A 15,681-nucleotide genomic window follows, 5' to 3' on the forward strand; every position below is an offset into this window, starting at 1 on the left:
ATCTTTAATATCACCCTACATGTAGCATGATAACTGTTATCTTTAATATCACCCTACATGTAGCATGACGACTGCTACATTTTATATCGCCCTAACTGTAGCATGATAACTGTTATCTTTTATATCACCCTAACTGTAGCATGACGACTGCTACATTTTATATCGCCCTAACTGTAGCATGATAACGGTTATCTTTTATATCACCCTAACTGTAGCATGATAACTGTTATCTGTTATATCACCCTAACTGTAGCATGATAACTGTTATCTTTTATATCACCCTAACTGTAGCATGATAACTGTTATCTTTTATATCACCCTAACTGTAGCATGATAACTGTTATCTTTTATATCACCCTAACTGTAGCATGATAACTGTTATCTTTTATATCACCCTAACTGTAGCATGATAACTGTTATCTGTTATATCATCCTACATGTAGCATGATAACTGTTATCTGTTATATCATCCTACATGTAGCATGATAACTGTTATCTGTTATATCACCCTAACTGTAGCATGATAACTGTTATCTTTTATATCACCCTAACTGTAGCATGATAACTGTTATCTGTTATATCACCCTAACTGTAGCATGATAACTGTTATCTGTTATATCATCCTACATGTAGCATGATAACTGTTATCTGTTATATCACCCTAAATGTAGTGTGATAACGGTGATCTTTTATATCACTCTACATGTAGCATGATAACGGTTGTCTTTTATGTCACCCTACATGTAGCATGATGACTAACTTTTAAATCACCCGACATGTATAATGATAACTGTTATCTTTAATATCATCCTACATGTAGCATGATAACGGCGATCTTTTATATCACTCTACGTGTAGCATGATAACGGTTGTCTTTTATGTCACCCTACATGTAGCATGATGACTAACTTTTAAATCACCCGACATGTATAATGATAACTGTTATCTTTAATATCATCCTACATGTAGCATGATAACGGCGATCTTTTATGTCACCCTACATGTAGCATGATAACTGTTATCTTTTATATCATGCTATATGTAGCATGATGACTGCTTGTATATGATTGGTGAAATATTAATGTTTTGCATATAAGAAAATACTAAACAATGATGAATGTTTAAGAGGTAAACAAAGAAAACACGTGCAGGATACGTAAGAAACCCAGAGGGGCTTTTATCAATTGAACACCTTTTTAGAATCAAGGTTCCATGCTGTCAAAACAGTTCACACAACTTCAAAACAATTCTTTACGTGTGCTAAACTACCTTTTCTTATCTGTGCTCAGACAGTCATATGGGCCTCATGCAGGTGTTGACATTGTGTGTGGTGATTGAAGTCCTTGCTCCATTCAACGTTTTCCCCCAGTGTACGCTGGAGAGGATAGCAGAAAGGAAGTCATCAATAAGGGGCTCAAACTCAGGGGCGAAGGTCTGTATCTGTCCAGGGGAGTCTGTTTGAACATTTGGTGTGTGATTAAGTGGGAGGTTAATGTATGTCTATTAATAATTCACCCTGTTTTGACTGTAATTAGACGCTACAGATGTAGGATCTTAATTTGATCACTTTTGTTGCTGAGAATTTGTAGCGCATGCAAACTTGCAGCGCATATGCGATGTCTAAAAGGCTCCTAAAGTTTGTCATTTTCACTTTAAAAATGTCAGACTTGATTTGCCCTAACAAAAATATGTATCAACCCCTATAAAAAATATCCATTAATTATAATCCACATAATAATTCACATTTCCTGTTGCTGCAGGATTATTTTCCTGCTGTAGCAAAACTGGCTCAAATGAAGATCCTACATATGTATAATTTGTAGAGTAAAGCTATATAAAGGAACAATTAGGTCAAGGTTCATTGATTGCATGGATTGGTTGGGTAATGATCTGGTTGTGCCCCTTTTGCCAGGTCTTTAAGCTGTTCTTTGAGGACTCAGACATAAAGCGTGGAGATTGAGTATGGAAGGTGGAAATCATTTCTACAACGATGCCAATGCATTATGTCAGAGCTCACAGAGGCATTACCTCTCATGTTTATGTCAAAATGACCCAAGCATTGACCCCACCCTCAAAGGTGTCTTTTTGACTGTACATTAACAGTCAAAGAGACACTATCTAATCCAAATGTCAACCTAGTGTCACCTTTTACAGATTCATTTATATTTGTAACACATTTACTATGTATATATATATTTGGATATTTGAACTGTCACTGTCTTGAAGGGATAGTGTGAGATTTCAGCCATGAATCCCTTTTTTACTTCCCCATATTCAGATGAAAATGTATGTCTCTGCGTGCAGCTTGAAGGAAGTTGAAGGTAGCTTCACAAGCCATTGCTAACTAGCATCAGTGCAATGACTGTTCCCATAGACTTCCAGTTACTTAGCAATTATGTTAACGCTAATGAGAAACTTCCTTCAAACTGCATGCGGAGACTTAACAATAGTAACCATGAGTTCATCTGACTCTTGGAAAATAGAAAAAAGGGCTTGATTGCCAGAATCTCGCACTATCCCTTTAAGAACCATTAACATAGCATCTAATGTAGAATTACAAATCAAATGTTCCTTAGCTCCACAATGGCAATTAGAAATGGGAAATGAAATGTGATGCTTTGCTCTACCTAAAGCAGCAGATGGCAGCAATGTATTACTTTATTTCAAGGATGAAATGGCCAAATTAGAATTGATAGACTGCATCTACAGTTGAAGTCAGAAGTTTACATACACTTAGGTTGGAGTCATTAAAACTCGTTTTTCAACAAGTCCACAAGTCCACAAATATCTTGTTAACTTACTATAGTTTGGCATGTCGGTTAGGACATCTATTTTGTGCATGACACAAGTAATTTTTCCAACAATTGTTTACAGACAGATTACTTCACTTATAATTCACTGTATCACAATTCCAGTGGGTAAGAAGTTTACATACAATAAGTTGACTGTTCATCCTTGGGAGCAATTTCCAAATGCCTGAAGGTACCACATTCATCTGTACAAACAATAGTATGTAAGTATAAACACCATGAGACCACGCAGCCGTCATTCCGCTCAGGAAGGAGACGTGTTCTGTCTCCTAGAGATGAACGTACTTTGGTGTGAAAAGTGCAAATCAATCCCAGAACAACAGCAAAGGACCTTGTGAAGATGCTGGAGGAAATAGGTACAAATGTATCTATATCCTCAGTAAATGAGTCCCCAATCGACATAACCTGAAAGGCCACTCAGCAAGGAAGCGGCCATAAAAAAGCCAGACTACGGTTTGCGACTGCACATGGGGACAAAGATCGTACTTTTTGGAGAAATGTCCTCTGGTCTGATGAAACAAAATTGAACTCTTTGGCCATAATGACCATCGTTATGTTTGGAGGGAAAAGGGGGAGGCTTGCAAGCCGAAGCATCATGTTGTGGGGGTGCTTTGCTGTAGGAGGGACTGGTGCACTGGACGGAATGAGGAAGGACAATTATGTGGATATATTGAAGCCACATCTCAAGACATCAGTCAGGAAGTTAAAGTTTGGTCCAAATGGGTCTTCCAAATGAACAATGATCCCAATCATACTTCCAAAGTTGTGGCAAAATTGCTTAAGAACAACAAAGTCAAGGTATTGGAGTGGTCATCACAAAGCCAATTTTATAGAACATTTGTGGGCAGAACTGAAAAAGCGTGTGCGAGCAAGGAGGCCTACAAACGTGATTCAGTTACACCAGCTCTGTCAAGGGGAATGGGCCAAAATTCACCCAACTTATTGTGGGAAGCTTGTGGAAGGCTACACAAAATGTTTGACCCAAATTAAACAATTTAAAGGCAATGCTACCAAATACTAATTGAGTGTATGTAAACTTCTGACCCACTGGGAATGTGATGAAAGAAATAAAAGCTGAAATAAATCCTTTTCTCTACTATTATTCTGACATTTCACATTCTTAAAATAAAGTGGTGATCCCAACTGACCTAAAACAGGGAATTTTTACTCGGATTAAATGTCAGGAATAGTGAAAAACTGAGTTTAAATGTATTTGGCTAAAGTGTGTGTAAATTTCCGACTTCAACTGTAAATATTGTTCATGTTGCGAGGCCGCAAGCTGTCCATTTTAGTTCCTAAGCATGGTAATAACTTATCCTCCATCCCTCATGCTGCAGATACCGGTCTTAGATTGCATGGTGGGAGGATTGCAGGCTAGAACAGTGATGAGAAGCAATAATGAGTGCAATGGAACATTATACTCATACTGTACACATAAATCCAACATGGGCATTGTTCATTGTGAGGTAATAAGGAAGTAACTGTCACAGTAGGACTAATACTACTGAATAACTGCCTTCTGGTAAAAATATGGATATGGTTATAGCTTTTTAACTACCCATGCACTTCTTCTGGATATTTCTGTCTGTATAGTGTTTATAGAATTGTGTGTGTTTTATTTGATGACGATGTGGAATGTTTTGGGCGTTATTCATTTGCATGGACAGTATTGCCAGAATATCTAGAGAAAACAAAAGTCTATTCCTCAGAAAATCAAACTAGTCACTCATGATTATGGTGATCACACTCCGCATATGGGAGGGGGCGAGAATGAGGGAGAAGAAAGAGACTGTGTGGTAGAGTGTGTTGTAAAAATCTACTGCTAAATTGATATTTCTCTCAACAATAAGGCATATTTCAAACGATAGGAACCCTTCAGAGATAAGGCAGAGTGTTTTTAACGAACTCTTCCAAAAGCATATAAACCCCCGAATAGCAATAGCCACCTGCTTCTTCTGTGAATGGACTAAAGCATCCCGGGGGTATAGATTAAGTGTTTGCTAACTGATTTAACAAGAACGATTTAGAAGAAGTCTGGACTGTATCTAAGAGGCACAGGGCAGCCTAAGGACTAGTTTATGCAAAAACATGCCATGAGAATGATTTAGCATGTATTCTTCTTTAGGTTATGGAGAGGTCTCGGTGAGGCCTCAGGCCAATTACAATATATCATAACTCAACTTTTTTCAACTTTTTTTTCAACAATTGCTTCTGGAGAGAATTTTTGTGACAGCTTTCCCCAACGCTGTTGTCGTTATGCAGACAGAGATGTTCATCTGGAAGAAATAAGAGATCAAAAAAACATGTGGGGGCGAGGAGACCAGAGAGACCAGAATATTCATAGAGATCAGAACATGTTCCCTCTTTTCGTCATATTAATCTTTAACCAAGCAAAGCCGTCACATATTACAGCTTAATTTCTGAATCAAAAAAACAAGTTTCACATCTAAATTGCCCTCCCAGTATTCTCTTTCCCTCTTTCAGACAGAGATATAAAACAGCCATTTGCAAAGTAAAAAGCCATGCTAGTCTGGTGTGACAACGTCTCTCTCTGTGTTCCTTCGTTGTCCTATTCTGATGGCCGACTTTATCTGAGGGTCCATGCTGAGACGTGAAAGCTACAGCTTAATTCTTATAATGGACTTCGTTATACAGTATATCATATCACCAAGAGTTGCCCACATTAAGAGCCGCTTTTGGGTGATTTAACACTCCCAGAATGGAGACATTCATTCTCATCTCATGCTGTAATGCTTATCTCTCTGAGGAAGAAAGGACCTTTCAGTGTTCATAGTTGATATCACCAGTGATAGGCTAAGCGGCAATATGGTGCTGGCTATTAACAGTACATCAGGCATTCAGTCAGTGCAGGGGGTCCCGGAAAGTTAACTTCGATAAAAAATAAATAGCGCTAAAACTGAAATTGTCCTGTGTAGGGGATTCACTGTAAATTGAACGTGTATCATTGCGGGTTAATATCTGCATACAGTATGTGTTTAGTACCATGTTACTTTTACTACCATGTCCTTGCCTTCAGAGTAATTAATGGTGTTGTTTACTTTACATTCTGTAAGAGCTTAATGAGGAACATGCATGTTTTAGGCACATAATACATTTTCACAAATTAACAATTGAATTCAGAGCCCTAATTAGTCCTGATATAGATAAATGAGCGAACCTACCGTTTAATATGTCATTACATCTCCGTAATATAAGATGACCAAACATGTTGTGGACAGTGTATCGTGTATACGTCAAACAAATTGATTGAATCAGACCTGTATTGTGGTAAATCCACATCATTATGACCTTGTATCTTCCCTGCCAACATGTTGTATGTACGACAGTGTCTGAGACCAAGGATGTCCTAATATGGACACCATACAGTTATCTCAGAATCTTAACAGACAAAGTCAGGTAAAAATAAAACTGACTCACTCAAGCTTTCAATCTGTGCTTAGCTCACTTAACACAAGGGAAGAAAACTTTTGCGACCCACTAAAATATTCAAGCTTAAAGCATTGACCTTATTAGGAAGATTTTTGCATGTTGTTTTTGCCATGGGGAAATTTTGTTACCGTGTCATGTACACGTTTAAAGTGGCATTTAAATACAAAACAATTTGACAATACAACTTTCATAACAGTTACATGCCAATAAAAAGAGACTAGCCTGCTGGCCTTACCGGGTCGATAGGAACACGAGTCCGAGCTATTTAGGAGAGATATCACACCTGGCACAAATGATTGTCTAGTTCCGTTTTTCCTGCCGAGGGATGCCCTATACCTGTGCCCAGAGGGGAGTAGTTCAAAGTCCGGGTACAGGGTGTGGCTTGGGTCTAAAATTATTTTGTGAGCCTTTCGGAGGCCCCTGACCTTAAAGATCTCATCCAGGCCTGTCTGTTTGACTCCAAGTATCTTGCTTGCTGTGGTGATAATCTTTCCCAGCATATTTCTCTGGCTGACAGTGGCATTGCCAAACCAACAAACAATACAAAAAGTTCAAATACTCTCAAACTAATGGTTGTCTTTTGTATTGCTTCCACTTCTCAGTTCCTTACTGGGCAGGGGGTGGCTGCTTTGTGTTGTACCACTTCTCAGTTCCCTGCTGGGCAGGGGTGGCTGCTTTGTGTTGTGCCACTTCTCAGTTCCTTACTGGGCAGGGGGTGGCTGCTTTGTGTTGTACCACTTCTCAGTTCCTTACTGGGCAGGGGATGGCTGCTTTGTGTTGTACCACTTCTCAGTTCCCTGCCGGGCAGGGGGTGGCTGCTTTGTGTTGTACCACTTCTCAGTTCCCTGCTGGGCAGGGGTGGCTGCTTTGTGTTGTACCACTTCTCAGTTCCTTACTGGGCAGGGGATGGCTGCTTTGTGTTGTACCACTTCTCAGTTCCTTACTGGGCAGGGGTGGCTGCTTTGTGTTGTACCACTTCTCAGTTCCCTGCTGGGCAGGGGGTGGCTGCTTTGTGTTGTACCACTTCTCAGTTCCCTGCTGGGCAGGGGATGGCTGCTTTGTGTTGTACCACTTCTCAGTTCCCTGCTGGGCAGGGGATGGCTGCTTTGTGTTGTACCACTTATCAGTTCCTTACTGGGCAGGGGATGGCTGCTTTGTGTTGTACCACTTCTCAGTTCCCTGCTGGGCAGGGGATGGCTGCTTTGTGTTGTACCACTTCTCAGTTCCCTGCTGGGCAGGGGATGGCTGCTTTGTGTTGTACCACTTCTCAGTTCCCTGCTGGGCAGGGGATGGCTGCTTTGTGTTGTACCACTTCTCAGTTCCTTACTGGGCAGGGGATGGCTGCTTTGTGTTGTACCACTTCTCAGTTCCCTGCTGGGCAGGGGGTGGCTGCTTTGTGTTGTACCACTTCTCAGTTCCCTGCTGGGCAGGGGATGGCTGCTTTGTGGCAGGTTTACCTACCTCCCTTGCCTTGCTGGGCAGTTGTTGGCTGCTTTGTGGCAGGTTTACCTACCTCCCTTGCCTTGCTGGGCAGTTGTTGGCTGCTTTGTGGCAGGTGTACCTACCTCCCTTGCCTTGCTGGCCAGTTGTTGGCTGCTTTGTGGCAGGTTTACCTACCTCCCTTGCCTTGCTGGGCAGTTGTTGGCTGCTTTGTGGCAGGTTTACCTACCTCCCTTGCCTTGCTGGGCAGTTGTTGGCTGCTTTGTGGCAGGTTTACCTACCTCCCTTGCCTTGCTGGGCAGTTGTTGGCTGCTTTGTGGCAGGTTTACCCACCTCCCTTGCCTTGCTGGGCAGTTGTTGGCTGCTTTGTGGCAGGTTTACCTACCTCCCTTGCCTTGCTGGGCAGTTGTTGGCTGCTTTGTGGCAGGTTTACCTACCTCCCTTGCCTTGCTGGGCAGTTGTTGGCTGCTTTGTGGCAGGTTTACCTACCTCCCTTGCCTTGCTGGGCAGTTGTTGGCTGCTTTGTGGCAGGTTTACCTACCCCCCTTGCCTTGCTGGGCAGTTGTTGGCTGCTTTGTGGCAGGTTTACCTACCTCCCTTGCCTTACTGGGCAGTTGTTGGCTGCTTTGTGGCAGGTTTACCTACCTCCCTTGCCTTGCTGGGCAGTTGTTGGCTGCTTTGTGGCAGGTTTACCTACCTCCCGTGCCTTGCTTACTTTATAACAACTCTTATTCAAAGGGATGTTCATTTCAGTTTAGAAAAAAAAGTGCATCCAGGAGTTAACAAAAATACAACATGTATCACATACAATGCACAACATTGTACAGGTGTAGCACTTAACTATTATACAATATGCTCAAGTAATTGAGTTCACTATAGCAATACACATACTCAAATAAAGGGCAAGCCAGCAAAACATTTCTCCAGTCCAGCTAATTAGATAGACACCCTGTCTTGTTGTATGAGATTTGAAGTGGTTTATGGTTCATGAAGGCACCACCTGCTATGACCCCATGATTAAGGGTCTTCCCCCAAATTGCATCAGTTAGCCAGCGTTATCTGGTATTTGTCTTTACAAGATGGTATCGACTTTTGTGACATCATGCAGAAAATGAACTGTCATGTGTGCAAGTGCTGCACTGAATGAACGCTGATAAAACCTTCCGAGCCAATGGTAATAAATACTACAGGCCGACGAAGAACAGGCTAGGCAGACAAAGCACAACCACAATTTCTGGCCTCCTTTGAAATGAGAATGTTAATCTTGTGAGTGGCTTTAAAGGGACATTTAAAAAAGCACCACCCCAACATCAACATGTGTGAAAATGGTGCGTTTCTATGTTTTGTAGTAAAAAAGATAGAAGAAGATAAGTGTTTCCAATGACATCATCAGTGTGCATTGTGTGATTTTAATCAATTATGAGCAGCCATTGCCTACTAATTGGTTGATGATGACATTGGAAACACTTAACTTCCTCTATCTTCTTTTCAACAAAACATAGAAATGTGCAATTTTCACATATGTTGATGTTGGGGTGATGCTGGAGATGAAGTTGAAAAACTGTGAAGTTTCCCTTTTAATATGAGTAGCTCACTCCTCATTTGGAAATATATTTTGAACAGAGGTCTTAGTGAAGAAATAAAACAAATCAAGCTATTCCAATGCTTGCACGGCCTAGATAATGGGGTCATAATTTTTTCTTTACATGCGTTGTGGAAATGTGATACAAAAACCAAAGTGATAGCCAGCTCTGCTTTTGTTGTGCGTAAATAGATACTTAAAGTCAGATTAACATCCAAGAAGCAACATCTAACATGATGGATTTCAAGGATTTATTTTGCAGGTTCTGGAGGCCATTATATTTCCCCAAGGACATCAGAACAGCAATAAAACTAGCTATTAGAACATTGTCTATTTACATACTGATCTGTTTGGTGGGTTTGATACGGATTCTCACTCAGAATATTCTGACTCTTTACTTCGTTAATTATAAATGTTACGTTTAATATTCTGTGGCTTTCAACTTGTAGCCGCATAGTGCAACAGAAAGACAACTTCCAATATGCCAAACAAATTATATTTAAAACCACAAAGCATCACGACTCAATCCGATTCCAAGTTAAGGTCATTCATGTTGTTCTTTTGTTTGTGCCGTTTCTGTTTTTTTTTACGTGTGCTGTTGCAATTGGGACAATTATGCAATAGGGAAGTTAACTTTTCACTAGGGAAGTTAACTTTTCACTAGGGAAGTTTACTTTTCACTAGGGAAGTTACTTTTCACTAGGGAAGTTTACTTTTCACTAGGGAAGTTTACTTTTCACTAGGGAAGTTTACTTTTCACTAGGGAAGTTTACTTTTCACTAGGGAAGTTTACTTTTCACTAGGGAAGTTACTTTTCACTAGGGAAGTTTACTTTTCACTAGGGAAGTTTACTTTTCACTAGGGAAGTTACTTTTCACTAGGGAAGTTTACTTTTCACTAGGGAAGTTTACTTTGCATGACTCATTCTGCAGGGGGACTATTATGGGAAAATAACCCAATCAAATCCTAATCAAATAAATGTGTCAGTGTCAGATGTACAATTGTAAATTAAGTCAAAGCTTATCGGTTCAACAACTTTAGAATCTCCAAAGTTGTATTTTACATGGGACAAGAATTACGCAGATTAAGCGGAGCCATATTTTTCAGATGAAGAGTTTTTCATTTATACTTGAGTTATCAGTTTTCATAGTGATTAATAAGTAACTCCATGCACGTAATCACAACATAAAAGTATTTTACCGATAGTCACATGATGTCTCTGGAAAAATATAAATTCTCAAGTTCACAGGAAGAAGCCAGCACATACTTCCTGTGAATGGTGTGTAGGCTGTTTTGATCTAAATGATGGGGCTCTTAGTGATGACATCAGGGGCTCTGCTGCTCTTTCACCTGCACCTTTCACCTGCACCTGTTAAGACGGCTTTGTCGGCAATGCCATCACCTGCTATAACCCCAAGATCTGCGAAAGCGGATCCTGCTGTCGTCAAGGTTACCGCTGGTCTTCTATACTGGGTTGTGTGGACATTGACGAGTGTTCCTTTCCTGACCAGCCCTGCGCCCCTCAGGTCTGTGAGAACACCCCTGGGTCCTTCAACTGCCTGGTGCTTTCTGACGATAACCTCCGCTCAGTCCAGCACACCAGCCCAAACGTGGACCCCCACTCTGTCCAGTTTATGTGTGGGGACACAGAGTGTCCAGTGGGACAGGACTGTATCAGTATTGGTGGAACATCTCATTGTGCAGACCACTGCCAGCACTACTCTGTACTGAATGACGCCTGGCGTGCCACCAACTACAGGGGTATAGGGAACTGCGACAAGGATATCAACTTTCGGGGCTGGTATCGCATGTTCCTGGGGGACACCAGTGTTCAGATGCCAGAGAGGTGTGTGCAAAAGCACACATGTGGTACCAACAGCCCGATGTGGCTCACAGATCCCCACCCCCAGCTGTCGGACGGAGTGGTTCAGCAGGGTGTCTGTGGGAGCTATGATAGCTGCTGCCAATATAAACAAACCCCAATCCATGGCAAAGCCTGCTATAGAAACTACTATGTCTACAAGTTTGTCAGTCCAACGTATTGCACCTTTGCCTATTGTGCAGACGTCAACACTATGGTATGTGCTACCTGTGGAAGTGATCAGACTTGTGTGAGTGAGGATAAGATCAACTGGAGATGTGAGAGGAAAGCTCCAGAGCTGGTATGTGGGTGGAGCCTCCTACAGGTGGGTCTCAGCAGAGCTCATCTGGAGGCTGCTGGTATAAACGCTACCACTGCTCATCTGGCTGACCGGCGCTGCTCTGCCCACGAGGATCGTAATGGCATGGTGTGGTACCAGGTGGAGCGCAGGGAGGGACACTGTGGAAACACAGTGAAGACAAATGGCACTCAGGCTGTCTACTCCAACAGCATATTTGTTTATCCAGTAGATGCACAAAATGATTCTCCTCTTAGCTTTCCTTTCTCCTGTATCTATCCTCTGGAGATAGAGAGCAGCCTGGATGTGCCCATCAGACCCCATCTACCAACTGACAATGCAGTTGTCGCAGTCGGTGCCAAGGCCAGAGCCTCCATGTTTCTGTATCGTAACTCCAACTACACAGAGCCTTACCCAGCTGGTCAGGCAGTCACTCTGCTTGTGGGTTCCACCCTGCATGTGGGCGTGTCCGTAGACGAGTCAGACCCGGAGCTTTTCGTGAACGACTGCTTCACCACGGAATCCCCCAGCCCTGACAACCTCCTTCGATACTACATAATTCAGGACAGTTGTCCAAGCAATCGTACCCACGTGACAGTCGAGGAAAGCGCCTCATCCCTCCAGGCTCGATTCTCTGCTCTGCTGTCTGGGGGCTACCGTTACGTCTTCCTGCACTGCCGCCTCAGCCTGTGTAACCACAGAAGCTCATCCTGCTCTCCAGTGTGTTCCAGGAGGAGGTCCCGCTCTGTGGCCAAGTCTGTCTCCCTCAACCCCCTCACCATCGGGCCAATCACCTGGGCCCAGAGTCTAGAATGACCGCCAGCTTCTCCCCCACCCTCAACCCCACTGTCAACCCACTGGGCCCTCTCCCTCCCCAGATCTCCATTCCCACCAGCACAACCAATGGTCATGCAAGGGCACCAAATTACTTTCTGCTATTATTGATAATGAATGTTTGCAATACAGTGTGTGATTTCATTGTACTGTAAATGTTTTATACACATAGACTTGCACTGCTTTTGACAATGACAATAAAGAACTATATGATAAAGAACACATCACTATGTATTTTTCTCTATCTCTCCTCCCCCACTTGCACATAGATATACCCCCCTCTATTTCCCCAGCCCGCAGACATTTTTCAAAGCCATTTGACATAGACACAACTGTTGCCTGAGGTTTTTTCTTTCACCTTCTTGTATCTGGAAATCTAGAGTATACCTAGAGTCAGTGCGAGGTCTCTGAAGTCATACCTGCAGCCATTTTGGGGCAATCTTGAAGAAAGAGATAGCATCAACCAGCCAGATAATGCAAGTAATGCTTACAGTAGGGATGATTTCCGACTTAGCCGGGCTACCAGGGTCACCAGGGAGACCAATCTAAAGGGGAGAGAGAGGAGCCCATTACATCCGCCAGTAGAGGGAGAAATGATTGCCAGGGAAGATAATTGTGAGGAGAGAAGCATGAAGCAAAGGCAGTGCCAGGAATTGTATCAGTCGGTGGCCCCTTTACAGCCTCTGCCCGTCTCGGATAAGGGGGATATGAACACTGGCAAGGTGCAGCTGGGAGGGAGAGAATGTCATTATCGTGGGACCCCCACACAACCCCATAACCCTTTCCTCTGCTTTATTTTACTTTCTACTTCATTTTGTGTATGCTCTTTGCTCTGCCGCTCGCTTGACGAGGTAAACGTGTAAGTCCCCCTGGCTTTTGAAATCAATTTGGGTCCTCGCTGTGTCTCGTACGACACCTAACTGGCCCTGTGGTGCCCCTCCTTGATGAGGCCCGACTGGCCCTGTGGCGCAGCTCCTTGATGAGGCCCGGCTGGCCCCGTGGCGCAGCTCCTTGATGAGACCTGGCTGGCCCTGTGGCGTAGCTCTATGAGGAAGCCTGGCAGGGGGCTTTTGGCTGCCCTCACATTTTTGAAAGGTGGAGGAAGTGATTAACAGTGACGGCACACACACACATGCACGTGTGAACACACAGATCTCTGGTTCACTCATACAGCGGTACACAGGTTTGAGCTCCATTCCTGTGAGATTGTAAAGTAGGTTGTTGATTGAAAAATTGGCACTTCCTTAAGTAATGATACCTCGCTGGAAATAATTGATTGTTCAGACCCACTTGTGTACTTTGACCTCATACACAAGCAGGGTTAACAAGAACTACTGTTACCACAGCAATATTGATTGTCAAAATAATCAAAGTAGGTGCACCCCACTCCGATAAACATGGAGCTATAGTTATTAAAGGATGCTTTACTGTAACCAGTGGGTCAAGGAATGAATTTCAGTGTATTGGAGAAAAGACGAGACTGGTTAACCAAGAGAAAAAGAGCAGACTGGTTAACTAGGAGAAACAGAACAGAGTGGTTACCCAGGAGAAACAGAGCAGAGTGGTTAACTAGTAGAAACAGAGCAGAGTGGTTAACTAGGAGAAACAGAGAAGAATGGTTAACCAGGAGAAACAGAACAGAGTGGTTAACTATGAGAAACAGAGCAGAGTGGTTACCCAGGAGAAACAGAGCAGAGTGGTTAACTAGTAGAAACAGAGCAGAGTGGTTAACTAGGAGAAACAGAGAAGAATGGTTAACCAGGAGAAACAGAACAGAGTGGTTAACTAGGAGAAACAGAGCAGAGTGGTTAACCACGAGAAACAGAACAGAGTGGTTACCCAGGAGAAACAGAGCAGAGTGGTTAACCAGGAGAAACAGAGCAGAGTGGTTAACCAGGAGAAACAGAACAGAGTGGTTAACCAGGAGAAACAGAGCAGAGTGGTTAACCAGGAGAAACAGAACAGAGTGGTTAACCAGGAGAAACAGAACAGAGTGGTTAACCAGGAGAAACAGAACAGAGTGGTTAACTAGGAGAAACATAGCAGAGTAGTTAACCAGGAGAAACAGAGAAGAGTGGTTAACTAGGAGAAACAGAGCAGAGTGGTTAACCAGGAGAAACAGAGCAGAGTGGTTAACCAGGAGAAACAGAACAGAGTGGTTAACCAGGAGAAACAGAACAGAGTGGTTACCCAGGAGAAACAGAGCAGAGTGGTTAACTAGGAGAAACAGAGCAGAGTGGTTAACTAGGAGAAACAGAGCAGAGTGGTTAACTAGGAGAAACAGAGCAGAGTAGGTAACCAGGAGAAACAGAGCAGAGTGGTTAACCAGGAGAAACAGAGCAGAGTGGTTAACCAGGAGAAACAGAACAGAGTGGTTAACCAGGAGAAACAGAACAGAGTGGTTACCCAGGAGAAACAGAGCAGAGTGGTTAACCAGGAGAAACAGAACAGAGTGGTTAACTAGGAGAAACATAGCAGAGTAGTTAACCAGGAGAAACATAGCAGAGTGGTTAACCAGGAGAAACAGAGCAGAGTGGTTAACTAGGAGAAACAGAGCAGAGTGGTTAACTAGGAGAAACAGAGCAGAGTGGTTAACCAGGAGAAACAGAACAGTGTTTAACTAGAAGAAACAGAGTAGAGTGGTTAACTAGGAGAAACAGAACAGAGTGGTTAACCAGGAGAAACAGAGCAGAGTGGTTAATATGCATGGACCCAGAACTTAAATCTAGAGGCTGACCAATTAGTTAACAGAGATTATTCTTGGATGTGTCACCTTTCACCCCTTCACCTCATCTCTTAGTACATGTACTGACATATGGTAAGCTTGTGTGCTCAGAAAGAAGACAATCAAATTAAATGTGAAATTATTAGTATTGTTGAGGCATTTCACTGAAAAGCACTCATAACTAACTAAAGTTACGGAGAGAAGAAAATGGAATGTAGGCTACCATAGTGCTGCACACTAAAAATATGACCTTGTTTACCATGGATTCGTACATTTCTATTACCCTCAGTGTCTGAGTGCTGCAGAATGTACAGAGTGCCAGGATTAGTGGGATGCCTGATGATCGGTCCTCAAAAGACTGTCAAAAGCCTTACTTTGAGTTGACGTGAGGAGATGTCCTCACTGGGTCCAGAATTACTCCATGTGATATCAAGAAGCAGAAAGTCAAGAAAATCTCCTGAGTTCTCCTTAACGGTCTTTATTTACTGCTATAGCTGTGACAGAATGCAGCCAGCGTGATTCCATTCATTTGTAATTAGAAGAAACTAAACACAAAGATTTAATGACATGTGCCCCTGCCAGTTAAATCAGTTTCATGAGGGGAATTTTAATTCAGACTTTTCGGGATACGATTGCACCCCTCAGCGCTTTTGTTAAAGATTGATTAATGGTATATTTGGT

General features: G+C 42.7%; 1 pseudogene; it reads left to right on the forward strand.

The window, feature by feature from the left end:
* Nucleotides 1-4,544: 4,544 nt before the first annotated feature.
* Nucleotides 4,545-12,257, forward strand: LOC115130056 (uromodulin-like; annotated as a pseudogene).
* Nucleotides 12,258-15,681: the final 3,424 nt, after the last annotated feature.

The sequence above is a fragment of the Oncorhynchus nerka genome, linkage group LG6 (assembly GCF_034236695.1).
Source record: "Oncorhynchus nerka isolate Pitt River linkage group LG6, Oner_Uvic_2.0, whole genome shotgun sequence".
NCBI classification, from domain to species: Eukaryota; Metazoa; Chordata; class Actinopteri; order Salmoniformes; family Salmonidae; genus Oncorhynchus; species Oncorhynchus nerka.